This window comes from Rhinatrema bivittatum, chromosome 1 (assembly GCF_901001135.1).
Source record: "Rhinatrema bivittatum chromosome 1, aRhiBiv1.1, whole genome shotgun sequence".
Classification (NCBI taxonomy): domain Eukaryota; kingdom Metazoa; phylum Chordata; class Amphibia; order Gymnophiona; family Rhinatrematidae; genus Rhinatrema; species Rhinatrema bivittatum.
This window is the reverse complement of record NC_042615.1, coordinates 822,709,548-822,724,734: the sequence shown is the minus strand read 5'-3', so window position 1 is coordinate 822,724,734 and position 15,187 is coordinate 822,709,548. Positions and strand designations below refer to the sequence as shown.

At 42.1% G+C, this 15,187-nt stretch overlaps 1 protein-coding gene across 1 annotated transcript in view; it reads left to right on the top strand.

The window, feature by feature from the left end:
• Positions 1–15,187, top strand: part of LOC115079061 (CMRF35-like molecule 8) — a 60,992-nt gene that overhangs the window by 25,909 nt on the left and 19,896 nt on the right. The gene's annotated exons all lie outside the window — the stretch shown is intronic.

Sequence of the window (15,187 nt, the reverse complement as noted above, 5' to 3'; positions counted from 1 at the left end):
CTCACACTTCTCCATAGGGATCCTCAGTCAGCTGAGGGTTTCAGGATATCCACAATGAATGTGCATGAGATGTTTATTTGTAGAGAATGAAGGCAATGAAGCAAATCTATTTCTTGCATATTCATGATGGCTATTCTGATAACCCATCTGATTGTGGGCTCACCAGACAGATAGGTTTGGGAATTAATGTGCAAGCACAAACAGTAAGCAGATGGAAGCAGCTGGCATCACTGAAACACCCAGAGCACATGTGTATGTAGTATCCAGGATTCTCTGCAGGGAGATCTGTTTCATCAGCAGGTACAGAATCCACACAAGAGGGAGCGATACTGGACCTCGTGCATACCAATGGAGACAGTGTTCCTGATGTGATCCGGTGATCACTGGATGCTGAGGTTCAGTATTAGAGTACAGGGGATGACAGTTCATTTTAAGTCCTGGGTTCTCGACTTCAGGAAAGCTAACTTTGTTAAAATGGGGAAGCTCTTCAAGGAATCATTAGTTGCATGGAAAAATCTAGGGGAAGTAGGAGAGCAGTGGGCAAAACTAAAATGAGATATTATAAGAGCAACTTACCCTTTTGTTATAAAAGTAAATAAAGTATCTTGTTATAAAAGTAAAAAAAGTATCTTGTTACAATGTAAAAATAGGGCAGTTCCGGCTCTATTCAACCTGTTATCTGGAAACCGATGTGATATCTCGATCGAATGTCGGTATACAAAAGAAATAAATAATAATAATAATAATAATAAAGGAAAGAGGAAAAAATAGGCCACTATGTTTCCCTAAAGAAGTAGATGAGAATATTAGGAAAAGAAGGTTAGCATTCATAAAATACAAGAGATTAGGGGTGTGAATTAATTTGAAACAAAGTAGGAAATAATATTTCCTATTTCATTTTATTTCAGTATTTAAAAAATTGATTTAAAAAAAACCCCCACTACATTTTGTGTGTTTTTTGCATATCTGGTTTGTTTTTGTCCAAAAAAGCAATTATTTGTTAAAACAAAATGCTCAAACTCCCATCCCAACCCTTCCACTTTATTAAAATATTCACCCCTAGCAGCTGACCTCCCGTCACCCACCATAGCCCATCCTCCTGTGGCCTCCAGGGCTCACCAAAATGTCCCTGGTGGTCTAGTGGGGATCTAGGAACTACCTCCTGCTTCAGAGCCCAGCAGCTGCATTATTCAAAATGGCACAGACTGCCCTTTTCCACTATCATGTGAGAGGGGCCACCGGTGCCATTGGGCAGTCCCTTTCACATGATGGGTCAAAGGGCTTGCCAATGCCATTTTAAAAATGGTGCTCACTGCTCATTGGCCCTATCATGTCACAGGGGCTACCAATGGCACTAATAACACCTATCACATGATGGGACAAAGGATGGTTTAAGGTTCAAGGTTTATTGTTCTTTATATACTGTTGTCTCAGCATAGCCTTCACAGCGGTTTACAATTCAGTGAAGAAATTACAATCGGTTATAAAAATATAAAATAAAATAGAAATTAAAATCACTAAAATCTATTAGTAGTTAAAGTATAAAATATAACTGTTAAACCTATAAAATAATAAAAATAAAACATAGATATATGGTCCACACAGTTTTGAATAATGGCAACTTCCAGGCGGGGGAGTGGGTCACTTTTGTTCCCTCACTAGACCGCCAGAGATATTTTGGTGAGTCCTGGGGAGCTCGGGAGGGTGGGACTAGAATGGCTGAGGGGGGTCAGCTGCTGGGGAGATAAATATTTTAATAAAGGGGAAGGGTCGGGGGCAACTTCTGTGAGTATTTCTTTTTTTAAATAACAAAAATTAAAAAAAAACCCCACAATATGGGGAAACTTGAAATAGCACATTTGTGAAACAACCTGCCAGAAAAAATGATTTTTTTTTTTGGGGGGGGGGGGTTTACACCCTTACAAAAGATTCAGAAAGAGCAAGGTAGGTGACAATATCTAGAAAAGCTAAGAGAAACAGGGAAATTAATCAGAAGTTTATAAATGCAAATATGGTAAAACTGGAGAGGGGAAAGATTTTTTTATAGATATGTTAGTGATAGGAGGAAGTTAAAAAATGTCATTGTGAGATTAAGAGGTAAAAGGGAGGAATACATAGAAGCTGATAAGGAAAATGCAAAATTGTTTAATCTGTTCAGTGTTCACTGTGGAGGGTTGGGAGCAGGATCACACAAAACAAACAGAAATAGGGTTGGAAGTGATATAAACCTCAATCAGTTTTCAGTACAGTGTTTTTGTGAGGCACTAACTAAACTTAAAAGTAGTTAAGGCGAAGAGGCCACAGGCTAGAGAGCATAATTCTGAGGGTACTAAGGGCACTTAAAGAAGTCCTGGCTGACCTTTTCAATGCTTCTTTAGAGTCAGGGTAGGTCCAGAGGACTGAAGACAGGCAGATGCAGTTCCTATTCATAAAAGTGAAAATAAGGAGGAGGCTGGGAATCCAATGGATTACAAGATCTGAGGCAGCATGGCTTTATCAGCGGGAGATCTTGTCAGGTGAATCTGATCAACTTCTTAGATTGGATGAGCACAGAGTTGATTCAGGAGAGAGTGCTAGATGTAGCGTACTTGGATTTCAGTAAGGCCTTTGACATGGATCCACATAGGTGACTTATAAATAAAACTGATCACCCTTGGTATGGACTCAATAGTGACTAGATGCATTAGAAACTGGCTGCGTGAAAGGTGACAAAAAGTAGAGGTTAAACGAGTTTACTCTGAGGAAGGTGAAATTAGATTACTAGGGGTATGCCACAGGGATCAGTCCTTGGATCGATTCTTTTCAACATTTTCATAAGTGATATTGTGGAGGAACTATTGGCAAAGGTTTGTCTTTATGCAGATGATTCCAAAATCTGTAACAAGGTAGACAAACTGGAAGGTATGGAAAACAAGAAGAAGGATTTAGTGAAGTTCAAGGAATGTATTAGAGGCTGGCATCTAAGATTTATGCTTAAAAAAAAAATTGCAGTCATCCATTTGTCAAGCAGAAGCCCAAGAAAGTGGTAGAGTATAGTGAGGTGAAATGCTTTTAAGCACAAAAGAAGAGCGGCAGCTGAGGTGATATCAGATGATCTTAAGGTGGCCATAAACCTGGGTAAGGTGACATCAAAAGCCAGAAAGATGCTTGGCTATCTAGGAACAGGAATGCTCATCAGAAAAAGGGAGGTGATATTGCCCCTGTATAGGTCCCTGGTGTACAATTCTGGAGACCGCACCTTCAAAAGGACATAAACAGGATGGAGTCGGTCCAGAGGGAGGCTACTAAAATGGTCAGTGGTCTTTGTTCTAAAGCATATGGGGATAGACTTAAACATCTAAACAAGTACACCCTGGAGGAAAGGCGAGATAGAGGAGACATGATAGAGACATTTAGATACCACCAAGATTTCCATGCACAAGAGGTAAGCTTCTTTCAAAGGATAGAAGTCCTAGAACAATGGATCATGAGATGAGGGTGAAAGTGGACGCAGACTCAGGAATAATCTAAGGAAATATTTCTTTACAGAGAGGGTGGTGGATGTGTGGAACAGCCTCCCAGTGGAGGTGATGGAGACAATATCTGAATTCAGAATGCATGGGAGAAGCAGAGGGGATCTCTGAGGGAGTGGTAGGGATTATAGAAGTGGTGTGGATGGGCAGACTCGATAAGCTATATGCCTCATTGCTTTTAGTGCTATTAGACGTTGCCTCCATGTTTGACTCAGCTGGTCAGTCAATGCTGCTAAATCGCCTGTGTTCAGTTGTGATTGAGGAGGGAGAGAGCGATGGTTTCACTCCTTTTTATAGGGACAAGTTTTTCAAGTAGGTTTAGGATAAAATTGTTTGGGCTGGAAGACTATAGTATATTGGCAGATGTCCCCCTGGGATCTGCCATTTCTTCTGTCCTGTTTAATTTGTATTTGCAACTTTGTTGAAAGCCATGGGCATCAGGTATCAAATATATGCTCATGATGCCATGATGCTTCTATGTTTAGGCAGAAATTGTTACAAAATTACCCCCAAAAAAAGTCAACCCGGACACCACAACAATGAACCAGTTCATCAAACTCAATAACAAAACTTTCTGAAATGTCATTAGAAATAAAAATTACCAATTAGTAAAAGCCATAAAGCATCCATTGCTGCCGGATGAATTTCAGTGCACAGAGGCACTGTTGGTCACTCTTCCGGGTGATGATTTATGGGGTGACCTGGATCAGGGAATGAGGTCACTGTTCACGTTACTTGACCTCTCTCTATCATTTTACACCTTGAACTGCACTCTGAATGAACTGAGATCCCTGGGCATTAAGTTTCAGCATGGGATTGGTTTTTTTTTTTTAACAGGGAAATAGAAATAGGTAAAAGTGGATAACATTTTCTCAGATAAATGGAGGCTGGAGTATGGTGTACTGCACGGATCTTCATTGTCCCCACTGCTGTATATCTGTACCCCCTGGGAAATATAATCAAGAAATGTGATTGTCTCTTCCTTTCCATTCACTGGCAGCAGACTTCCTCCAAACAAGGAATGATGACCCTTCCTGGACTAATGTTCCCTCCAGATGGTCTGTCCACAGTGCCAGAGAGATCGGACAAGTCCCTCTAGCAATTCCACAAAACCCAGGGATGAACAACACATAAGGATGCCCTCCCTGAGCTCTACACTCAACATTTTACTCTGCCCAAAATTCTCTCAAAATCCCCCAAATCTCCCTAGTGCTCGTGGACGCACCCTTTTGTACCATCACCAAATCCATCCGCCTTTGGAGGAAGGAATCTCCTTTCAATCACCACCCAAACTCACACCTACTTGTACCTTCCATTGCTGGAAAGTGCTCCATAGTAAACACAGCTAGCAATTAAAATGTAATCCTGCAAAGTCAGAGATCCTTTGGATAAGAAAATTAGATGAATAGTTCTAAGTTTGATACCCCTCCAGAGATCAATGGGATTTATTTATTTATTTATTTATTTATTTATTTATTTAGAATTTTTCTATACCGACATTCTTGAACAAAGATATCAAATCATATCGGTTTACAATTGAACAGAACAGTCGCGGCTATGGCGTTACATCGAACGTAGAACATTGAGCAATAAACATAGAACAGGTCAACAATTCAACAATAACAAATAGTGAAATGCTTCGTCAGTGAATAACATAATATATAGAGTAGCAACAACTGGGACGGCTGTGTGTGTAATGTCAAAATATGTTTAATGAAGTGTCGTTATGCAGCTGCATAGTGGATAAGGCGTAGCGCGATCATAAGGCATAAGGTAGCAATGAGAATATGGCTGTGTGGTGGAGGGAAGGAGGAGTATGTAGAAAGGAAGGATGTGAGGCGTTGAATCAAGATTGGCAGGATATAATACGGAAGTAATGGGTGATTAAGTCTCCTTAAGTATCCTTAAGGATCGAGTGATAAGGATAATAACCTTCTCACAGTAACAGGTGCACAGTTTGGAAATTTGGCTTGACATGAACCCAAATATGGAACAATATATAAACACAAACCTGTGTGTGTTTTATTTTAACAATAATAATAGAAGGACTAGGGGGCATGAAGTTAGCCAGTAGCACATTTAAGACTAATCAGAGAAAATTATTTTTCACTAAACGCACAATAAAGCTCTGGAATTTGTTGCCAGAGGATTTTATTTATTTATTTATTTAGGGTTTTTATATACCGACATTCTTGATATAAAATATCGAATCAGGTCGGTTTCCATAGAGCAAAACTGTCGCTGGTAAGGCGTTACATTAAACATTAAACATTAAGTATTGAACATTAAACAAGGGTAAGGTGTTACATTAAACAGAGTTTAGAACAAAAGAATGTAAATCGGTAAATATTAAATATAAAATATAAAATAGATGGCAAAAATTCGTCAAATAACATGAGTAAATGATAAGACTAACTACATATGATTGGTAAGTAAGGTTGGAATGTACTGGTAAGGGTATACAGGTGACTGTGGCATATTATTATGGGCAGCGCCCACCTAAATCTTATCTCGCAACTCTGCCTTCACACATCAAAAAGACCTATCAGATATAATTACAAAGGTTCTTTATATGCGCCCCCGATCAAAACTTCACTAACTAAACGAGCACTCTCAACAGCCGGGCCCACCCTCTGGAACTCTTTACCGCCAGATCTTCGACTAGAAACCTGCCATCTAACTTTCAAGAAAAATCTAAAAACGTGGCTCTTCCGGCAAGCCTTTCCGGAATCGCAGGAACACTCTGACACCGGTCAAAGAGCAAAATAGTTCAATATAAAGCCCACGACCACCCATATACCCTCAGGACCCGAACTCGCCCTATCTGGACAGTCCACTTGCTATGAAAGACCCTTTCTTGATACATTAGCTCACTAGTTTTTGCTCTTCCCATGTTTATGCCCAGGATGTGGTTAGTGCAGTTAGTGTAGCTGGCTTCAAAAAAGGTTTGGATAAGTTCTTGGAGGAGAAGTCCATTAACGGCTATTAATCAAGTTTAGAGAGTAGCCGCTGCTATTAATTGCATCAGTAGCTTGGGATTTTCTTAGTATTTGGGTAATTGCCAGGTTCTTGTGGCCTGGTTTGTCCTCTGTTGGAAACAGGATGCTGGGTTTGATGGTCCCTTGGTCTGACCCAGCATGGCAATTTCTTATATTCTTATGTTCTTAACTTTATCAAAAACTCATTAAAATTGTTATCAAACAACATTACATAGAATAATGTACATGATCCATATAAATCATTCATTCTTCACATCCATTCTCAATACAAAACAGGTACATAATCCCACATACAAATGTTAAATACATATACAAAACAGTATATTAAAACAGTTGATTAAACACTCCCCCAAATACCTTTATTTCAAATTTTCTCTTATATATTCAAGGTGGTGTGATCCTTCCATATCTTATCTTCAATTCATATATTCAATTTTTTCAATTATTCTTATAGAATATTCTTTGAGAAGCTGTCATGTAACAGAATAATGCAGTCATCGGTGATCTCATATATTGCCTACTGTAATGTGTTATATGTAAGTTGGTCAAACAAGATTATTTGGAGTTTGAAATATGCAAGTTACAGCTACACATTAAAGAGTGGTAGAGGCACAGTAACACCATTGTTTAGAGGTTTTGCATTGGCTCCCAGTAGCCGTGAGATTTTAATGTTAACTCATAAGCTGCTGCATGCATTAGGATCGGGTTCCACGGCAGAGTGTGTTATCGGGTATATTCCTTCCTGCTCACAGACATCAGCACACATAGGCCTCCTGATTTCTCCATCACCAGCAGCCGTGAGAATGAGTACTTGTGCTTTTTTCAGGCGTTGCACCTCACTTCTAGATGAAATTGCTGAAAGACATCTGTGTAGAAAATAACAAAGTTGCTTTTAGATGGCAGGTTAAAACCTGGTTTTGTAATCTATGATATATTATGCAGGGACAACAGTCAAAGTACCCTTTTTGATACAAACCATGCAAGTAACTTTTATCCATGGGATTTGCATAAATCATCCAACTGAAAGCACAAAGGTCATTTTGCTTTGATTATTGCCTCCCCCAGAAATGTGTAGCTGCTTGCTCTTGTAACGGTCTCTAAAAGTCAGGAAGGAGGCCCAGACAACTGATTCGTAAAGATAGACTTTTATTGCCAGCAAGATGCAGCTAAGGCAAAGGCTCAGTACAACTGCATGCCCCTCCCCTTCAGGAGCAGACTCTTATGCACTTTACAGTTCTTATCTTTTACACATGCGTTCTACTAACTGCTGAACAAACATTTTACAAACTGCTGAACAAGCATTTGCTAGCGTGGTTTTCTAGTAGGTGTAGCTTATAATCAGACTATTGTTTCGTCATTTAATTGACATGTTAGACATTTTATAGCGATGATCGTATTAATACAATACAACTTATTAGAATTAGAAAATGGTGGTGCGTTCCACTGAATGTCAGTACGTAAGCACGTAATTGCATAGTGCATGTCATTGCGTTTCAAATGTTAATACATTCAATATGGCTGTGCGTTTCACTGCTGGCGTGGTTAGTCAGAGATCTTCAGTTATCTCGTACATCGGTCGTCCATAAAATTGAACTCCTTCATTCCCCCCTTTGATACTTCAACTTCTTTTTGAAGGCGCAAGTATCACCTTAATCCGTGAGGGAGCTGAAATGACAAACAACAGTTAGTACCATAGTACTGGGTACCGGCCCTAAATTGTTTGCCAGGTCGATGGTGTCTTCACCGGTTTGAGACGGATGGACCCTATTGGCTTCACCCCCCTTTGTAGCCGGACTTTACCTTAGCAAACATGGTGGCCTTATATGTTAGTTATTTTAAAGGTTAGTGTCATAGTAAACAGAGGATTCATCTTCTGAGTCCGAAGATTCATAGGAAGGAAATGATGAGATTGAGGCATACTGGTTCAGCATCATGATTTGGGCTGCGGCACGTCGATCAGCAATCTTCTCCATCATGGTTGACAGGCTCCTGAGTAAGAGAGGGAAGCACAAAGGAAGGAGAGCACAAGAGAGCAAGAAAAATAATAAAGGAAATAAGAGTTCCTTGAGTCCAGGAATAGATGAGAGCCAGGAAGGCAGTGAGGCGGTCCAGTCAAGAGCTCCGGACCAAGTCTGCACAGGAACATGAGCTAGTCACACCATACGGTCTGTAATTTCCTCGATAACCTTGCTCTTATCATCAATCTGTAAACAACAGTTAGAGAGGTTAAATTTCCCACATACACCACCCTCCTGTGCGAGGAGATAGTCCAGAGCCAGTCGGTTCTGGTATACAGCAGTAATTAACTTGGTATTTTGTTTAGCGAGAATATTAAGTGCCAATGCTGAATCATTAGTAAGGAACTCAAGAACTGCTTGTAGTCGGATGATGCGATTATTCATATAGACTGGAGTTCGATATCCAAATGAGCCATCCTCTGCCCAAGTACCTGGCCCATAGTATTCTATAATACATTCAGGTGGCCATTCTTGATCAGACCAATCTCCGATGGAAACTTTATGTCGTCTTCGTCGTCTACTTGGTTTCATGGGACTATAGACAGGCACACCTAGAGTCTCTCCTGCAGTGACTGGTAACAGGAAGAAGCTAGGGCGTATTGTAGCTAGGAAACAGGTGCCATACCATTGAGGAGGTAGTTGTTCATAAGCTCGCCGTCCACATACAAAGTAATATCCATCGGGGGCTATGAATGAAGTTGTTTGTTGACCAGCTGCTTTCCAAGTAGCATTCAAAGTAGACTCGGTCCAGAATGGGGTAGGTATGGTCTGATTCTCTGTTTGCCACCATGAATGATTGTTATTGGTAACGGTGAGGACTCCTGTGCATGGTGAATTTCCGACAGGCACCGTATATAACTTGGAGAATTGCCGTGATAAACATTGTCTTCCGATGACATCTGTCTGAAGAGCCCATTCATAGGGATTGTGGTTTCGGTTATATGTTGTGGAAGTGTTCATAGCGTCCAAGTCAACCTGGAAGATCTCTTTGGCTTCCCATGGCCATTGTTCTCCAATGTTGGTGCCACCACAGACAAAACAGTTTTGTACTTTCAGAGACAATGCTATGTTTTCGGCTAGGTTTATAAACATATTTTTGGCTTGATGGGAGATGGCATGCTTCTTAAGTTCCTCATTGAGCTGGGAGATTTCATCGAAGAAGGATTGATATCCCACCACGGTGGTTTGGTGAACGATGGGAAGCGGTTTTTCACATCGCTGAGTAATGGTAAGGTATGTCATGGGATCTCCTCCTGTTCCATCAATCCCAAAACTCCAGGTATCTTGCCAAGGGGATCCCTCAGTCCGGACTGGCCATTCTAGAGTAATAATGTTCCTGGTTCCTTTGCGTAGTCTGCCCATCCCAGGGCAGCCAGGGTATCCTCCTCCAGTGTAGTCACACACCAAATTCCAACCGGAAAGCTCTTTATCCCCGGCACATGGCAGCCAATGGGAGGGATTGCTAGAGCGATCATAAGGACAAAGATATTTGTGATTAAAAGTGTAGGCTCTCTTCCATGCTTGAGATCCACAATGCACCGCACTTGGATGTCTGTCGATGGCAGCGCATGCATCAAAGGTAAGGAAGACAGTGGGTGGTCCCCCCATCAGGACTTTCGTTGAGTTGATGTAGTATAGGATTCCTTTTCCTTCTGGTATAATATCAGAAGTATAAGCTTTTGGCAGTCCAGTGGTGAGCGTTATATTATAGTACTTGGGTGTAGTAGGTGAATGACAGATGAGTTTGTTGTTTAGGATACATCGATGAAAAGACTGATGTCCTTGGGTGGTATTTAAGGCACAAGCAGGTTTCTTTACACATGATGGTGGCGGTTGAGATTGATGAATGATTGTGAATACCAGCTGGTACCCATCTTCAGTCGTGGTGCGCACTTGTTTGATATATTCTGTGCAATTCTGGCTGAGTGAAGTGTGGAAGGATGCTGGTACTGTAACTAGGAGAGTCATTAGGAACCATAGGATTCTCTGATAATGGCGTAGATGAGCCATAGTTGAGCAGAGACGATGATGTAGATGATATTGATGAACCATTTCCAATCGCTGTTAGAAGGGCATATGACAGTTAGAGCGGTAACTAGGAGAGCACTGACGGCCCACTTCCAGAGTATTGAAATCATGTGCTATAATGCCTGTGAAGGAGGAGAGAAATAAACAGGTTATTAATGCTCTTAGGACTGCATTAATCTTTTACTGTATGTTAGCCCTTGCTGTATTTCTAGTAAATCTCAAAGTATTGTCACCAGTCCTGGACACCTGCCAAGTGTTAGTGGCTGGTTTGACGCGGGTCCAGTGGATCCAGGTGGGGCATCCAGATACCTTAACAGTGGTGGGTGTGGTTAACAGCACAGTGAATGGTCCCTTCCATCGAGGTTTAAGGAAGTCAGACTCATCCCACTCCATGACCCACACAGAGTCTTCCACCTGGAATTGATGTATAGGATTGATTAAGATCAGTGGCTCTGTCTCACAGGTATACTTGCGAATTGCTTCCACGGTATCATATAATCCTTTTATCTGTTTGCTGAGTGCCATTTCCCCTTGAACCTGTAAGGATTCAGGGAACGAGGGCAGTGGGGGTGGTCTTGCGTACATCATTTCATACGGAGTTAGACCTGATTGTCGTGGGGTACATCTAATGTGGAGCAGTGCTAATGGTAACATTTTGGGCCATTTGGTTTTTGTTTCCTGACATAGTTTGGCTAATTGACTTTTCAAAGTTCTGTTAGCTCGTTCAATGGTTCCACTGCTTTGAGGTCTCCATGTGCAATGTAGGTGCCATTTAAGGCCCAGAATTTTGGTGAGGTGCTGAGTCACCTCGCTGGTGAAAGCTGGACCATTGTCTGAATTGATCTGTCTTGGCAGTCCATATCGTGGTAAAATCTGATTCAGAAGTAGAGAAACGACCTCCTTTGCAGTTTCTGTTCACGTCGGCACAGCTTCGATCCATCCGGTGTAAGTACATACTGCTACCAACATAGCTTTGTAACCTTGTGCAGGGGTCATGTGAGTGAAATCAATTTGACAGACTTGAAATGGTATAGTCCCTCGAAGGACATGCCCTGGGGCAGGACCAGGTCCGTTGCGAGGATTATTCTTTGCACACGTAACACATTGATTAATTGCATGTTTGGTCAGTTGTGTGATTCGATTAATATAATATGTTTTTGCCAGTAACTTTGCCAATGAATCACGTCCAAGGTGCGTATTGCTGTGTGCTTCTCTTACTATTGTCCAAGCAATAGTATCAGGTATCCATATTCGTCCGTCTGGTATAATCCACCATCCGTTTTGTTGATGGAAATTTTCAGCCTGGGCCCAATCATTTTCTTCTGTTGAGTAGGTAGGTATTTCAGTTGGAAACTGCAAAAGGGGGCATATGGTCATTTTTGTTTGATATAAGTCCTGGGCTCCAGCTTTGGCAGCAGAGTCAGCTTTCTGGTTTCCCCGAGCGATAGGATCAGACTTTCCAATATGGGCTTTGCAGTGCATCACGGCTACTTTATGTGGTAACCATACTGATTTTAATAGTTCATGAATTTCTGGCGCATTTGTCAATTGTTTTCCTTCGGCAGTGAGAAATCCTCTTTCTTTGTACAGGGCTCCGTGCACTTGAATAGTTAGAAAGGCATATTTAGAGTCCGTGTAGATATTTACGGTTTGTCCTTCTGCCAACTGCAGAGCCCGAGTAAGAGCAATTAGTTCAGCTTTTTGTGCAGACGTTCCTGGGGGTAAGGGTCCAGCTTCAATAATCTCGTCTTCAGTAACTACTGCGTAACCAGCCACTCGTATTCCATTGATGACCTGACTACTTCCATCAGTAAATAAAGTCCATGCACCTTGCCAAGGTTGATCTCTTAAATCAGGTCGACTGGAGTGTACTGTAGCCATAACTTTGTCACAATTATGGTTAACTGCCTCAGGGGCTGGCAGTAAGGTGGCTGGATTCAAGGTTTTGCTGTCTTGTATTTTAATTTCGGGTGTTTCACACAGTAAGGCTTGATACTTAACGAGACGTGAATTAGTCATCCATTTTGGCCCGTGAGTTTCAAGTAGTCCTTGAATAGTATGAGGAGTTGTTACTTGCAGAGTTTGTCCAAATGTTAATTTAACGGCTTCAGGTATCAATAAGCATGCGGCAGCAATGCTTCGAAGGCAACCAGGCCATCCTTTTACGACATTGTCCATTCCTTTTGACAGATATGCAACAGGTCGTTCCCAGGATCCAAAGGTTTGAGTCAAAACCCCAATGGCCATTCCTTTTTTCTCATCTATGAACAGATGAAATGGTTTCATTACATCAGGTAATCCTAAAGCAGGGGGTGAGATCAAGGCTTCTTTCAGTTGTTGTAAATGTGCTAGCTCATGACCTTCCCACTGAAAAGGTTGAGATTCTGCTTCCTTTCCACGCAATTTGTCATACAATGGTTGGGCAATAATCGCAAAGTTGGCAGTCCAAAGTCGGCAGTACCCAGTAGCTCCTAGGAATGCTTGAAGTTCTTTTTTGCAGGTAGGTGTAGGCTGGTTTCTGATTGAACTTGTACGGGAGAACCCAAGGCACCGCATGCCTTCACGAATTCGAAAGCCCATGTATTCTACTTCCAATTCACAGATTTGTGCTTTCTTTTTGCTCGCCCGGTACCCTTTCGAGTACAAAGTCTGTAATAAGTGAAAAGTTGCTTTTGCGCATTCAAGGTATGTGTCCCTGAATAATAGTAGATCATCAACATACTGTATTACTGGCCCATGTATTTTCTGGTAGGTTTTCAAATCTTTGGCCAGCTGTTCCCCAAAAAGCGTAGGTGAATGCTTGAATCCTTGGGGCAAACGAGTCCATGTATACTGCTGTTTAATTCCAGTATGAGCATTTTCCCATGTGAAGGCAAAAGTTTTCTGACATTCCTCTGCCACAGGAACAGAGAAGAAAGCATCTTTGAGATCAATAACACTGTACCATTTGGACTTTGGGGTGACTTGAGCTAGGATAGAGTACGGATTAGGTACAAGGGCCACCAGATCCGCCACTTGGCTATTTACTTTTCGTAGATCTTGTACAGGTCGGTAATCATTAGTTCCTGGTTTCTTGACTGGTAACAAGGGAGTGTTCCAAGCAGAACGGACTCGTCGCAGGATGCCTAAGTCAAATAGTCTTTGTAGATGTATCTGTATTCCTTGCCTGGCCATGTATGGAATGGGGTATTGGGTTTGATTAATGACCTGTGCATTCTCTCTTAGTTCTATCCAAACGGGATCAGCCTCGGTTGCCAGTCCTCCTGGATTATTTTCAGACCATACTGAAGGTACACTGTCCATTAAATACCTTCGCTTTGCATTAAGAGGGGTATCTTCCTCATATCGGTGTTCAATGATTTTTTCGATGACAGGGAGATGTAGTCTCCATTCTTCCTGCTTCCACGGTATCACTCTGAGGGTAGTTTTTCTCCTCAAACACTGTGCTTAGTTCTGAATGATCTCTGCCCCCAGGAACAGCACTATACAATGTGGGATGAGGACACGGGGTGTATGGTGCACTATTTACCTGCAGTTAAGGTGGGCAATAATCAAGGCCCCCATTTCCATAGGTGAAACCTTCATTTACTTGTGGAAATGCCTTTAATTATTGCCCTCTTTATGCATTTTAGGGTTTTTCTTGTTATCATGAAATTTTATGCTGTGTTTATTAAGTTACTTCATTTCCTGATTTTATAATTTGCTTTATATTTTAATGTTTCAATGGATGTTTTCTTATCTCGCTGTCATACACATTTTTATGTTACGAGCACGGAGGCGTGATCTTTTCTGGAACAGGAGATGAGAGCCCTTGGACCTGGATCAGGCGATGAGAGCCTTGCACGACTCAGGGAGAAGCCCCAAGACCCATCGCGGAAGGTGAGCTGGTATGAGCACGGGTAACAAGGAGCAAGACGAGGGTGGAGTGAAGACAAGGAGATGAGAGGTCTGACCCTCTATTGGACCTGCATGCCCCAGGATGACCATCAAGGCAATGATAATCAATGAACAGTCCTCCAACTGTTCCAAGCCCTTTCGGACCTGCTGCTGGGAAATGGCAATAGGCGGCAGGCCGGACAGAGGATGAGGGCAGACGGAGTCCTTGGAACATGGAATACTTTGGACGAAGACTCAGGCAAGGACGTGGATACGAAGGCAAGGATCAAGACACTGTAGACGTAGGCTCAAGGCAAAGAATCAAGGCATAGGATCAAAGTGATGGGTTGAGACTGCAATGCAGCATGCCCTACACAGTCCACCCACGGGACTGGTCGTGGGCCACGCTGGGTTCAAAGCAGACTCTAGGAGAGATAATGGAGGTTGAAGCTGGAACATGGCGAAGATACTGAAGAGGCCTGCACTGGGGCGCGCCCTACACAGTCCACCCGCAGGATTGGTTGCGGACCATGCTGGAGCGGAGCAGGTTTGAACAGAGTCTTTAGCATGGATGGATGCAAATGCAAGGAACTCTGAAGACTGGGACAAGATTCAAGCACAGGATTCAAAATTCTCAAGGATTCAAAGACAACTCAGGATTCAAGACTTCAGGAGACAAGCAGAAGTCTTCTGGAGGCTTGCACTGCACAGGAAAAGATGGCCTTGTACCGAGAGGCACCCTACACAGCCTGCC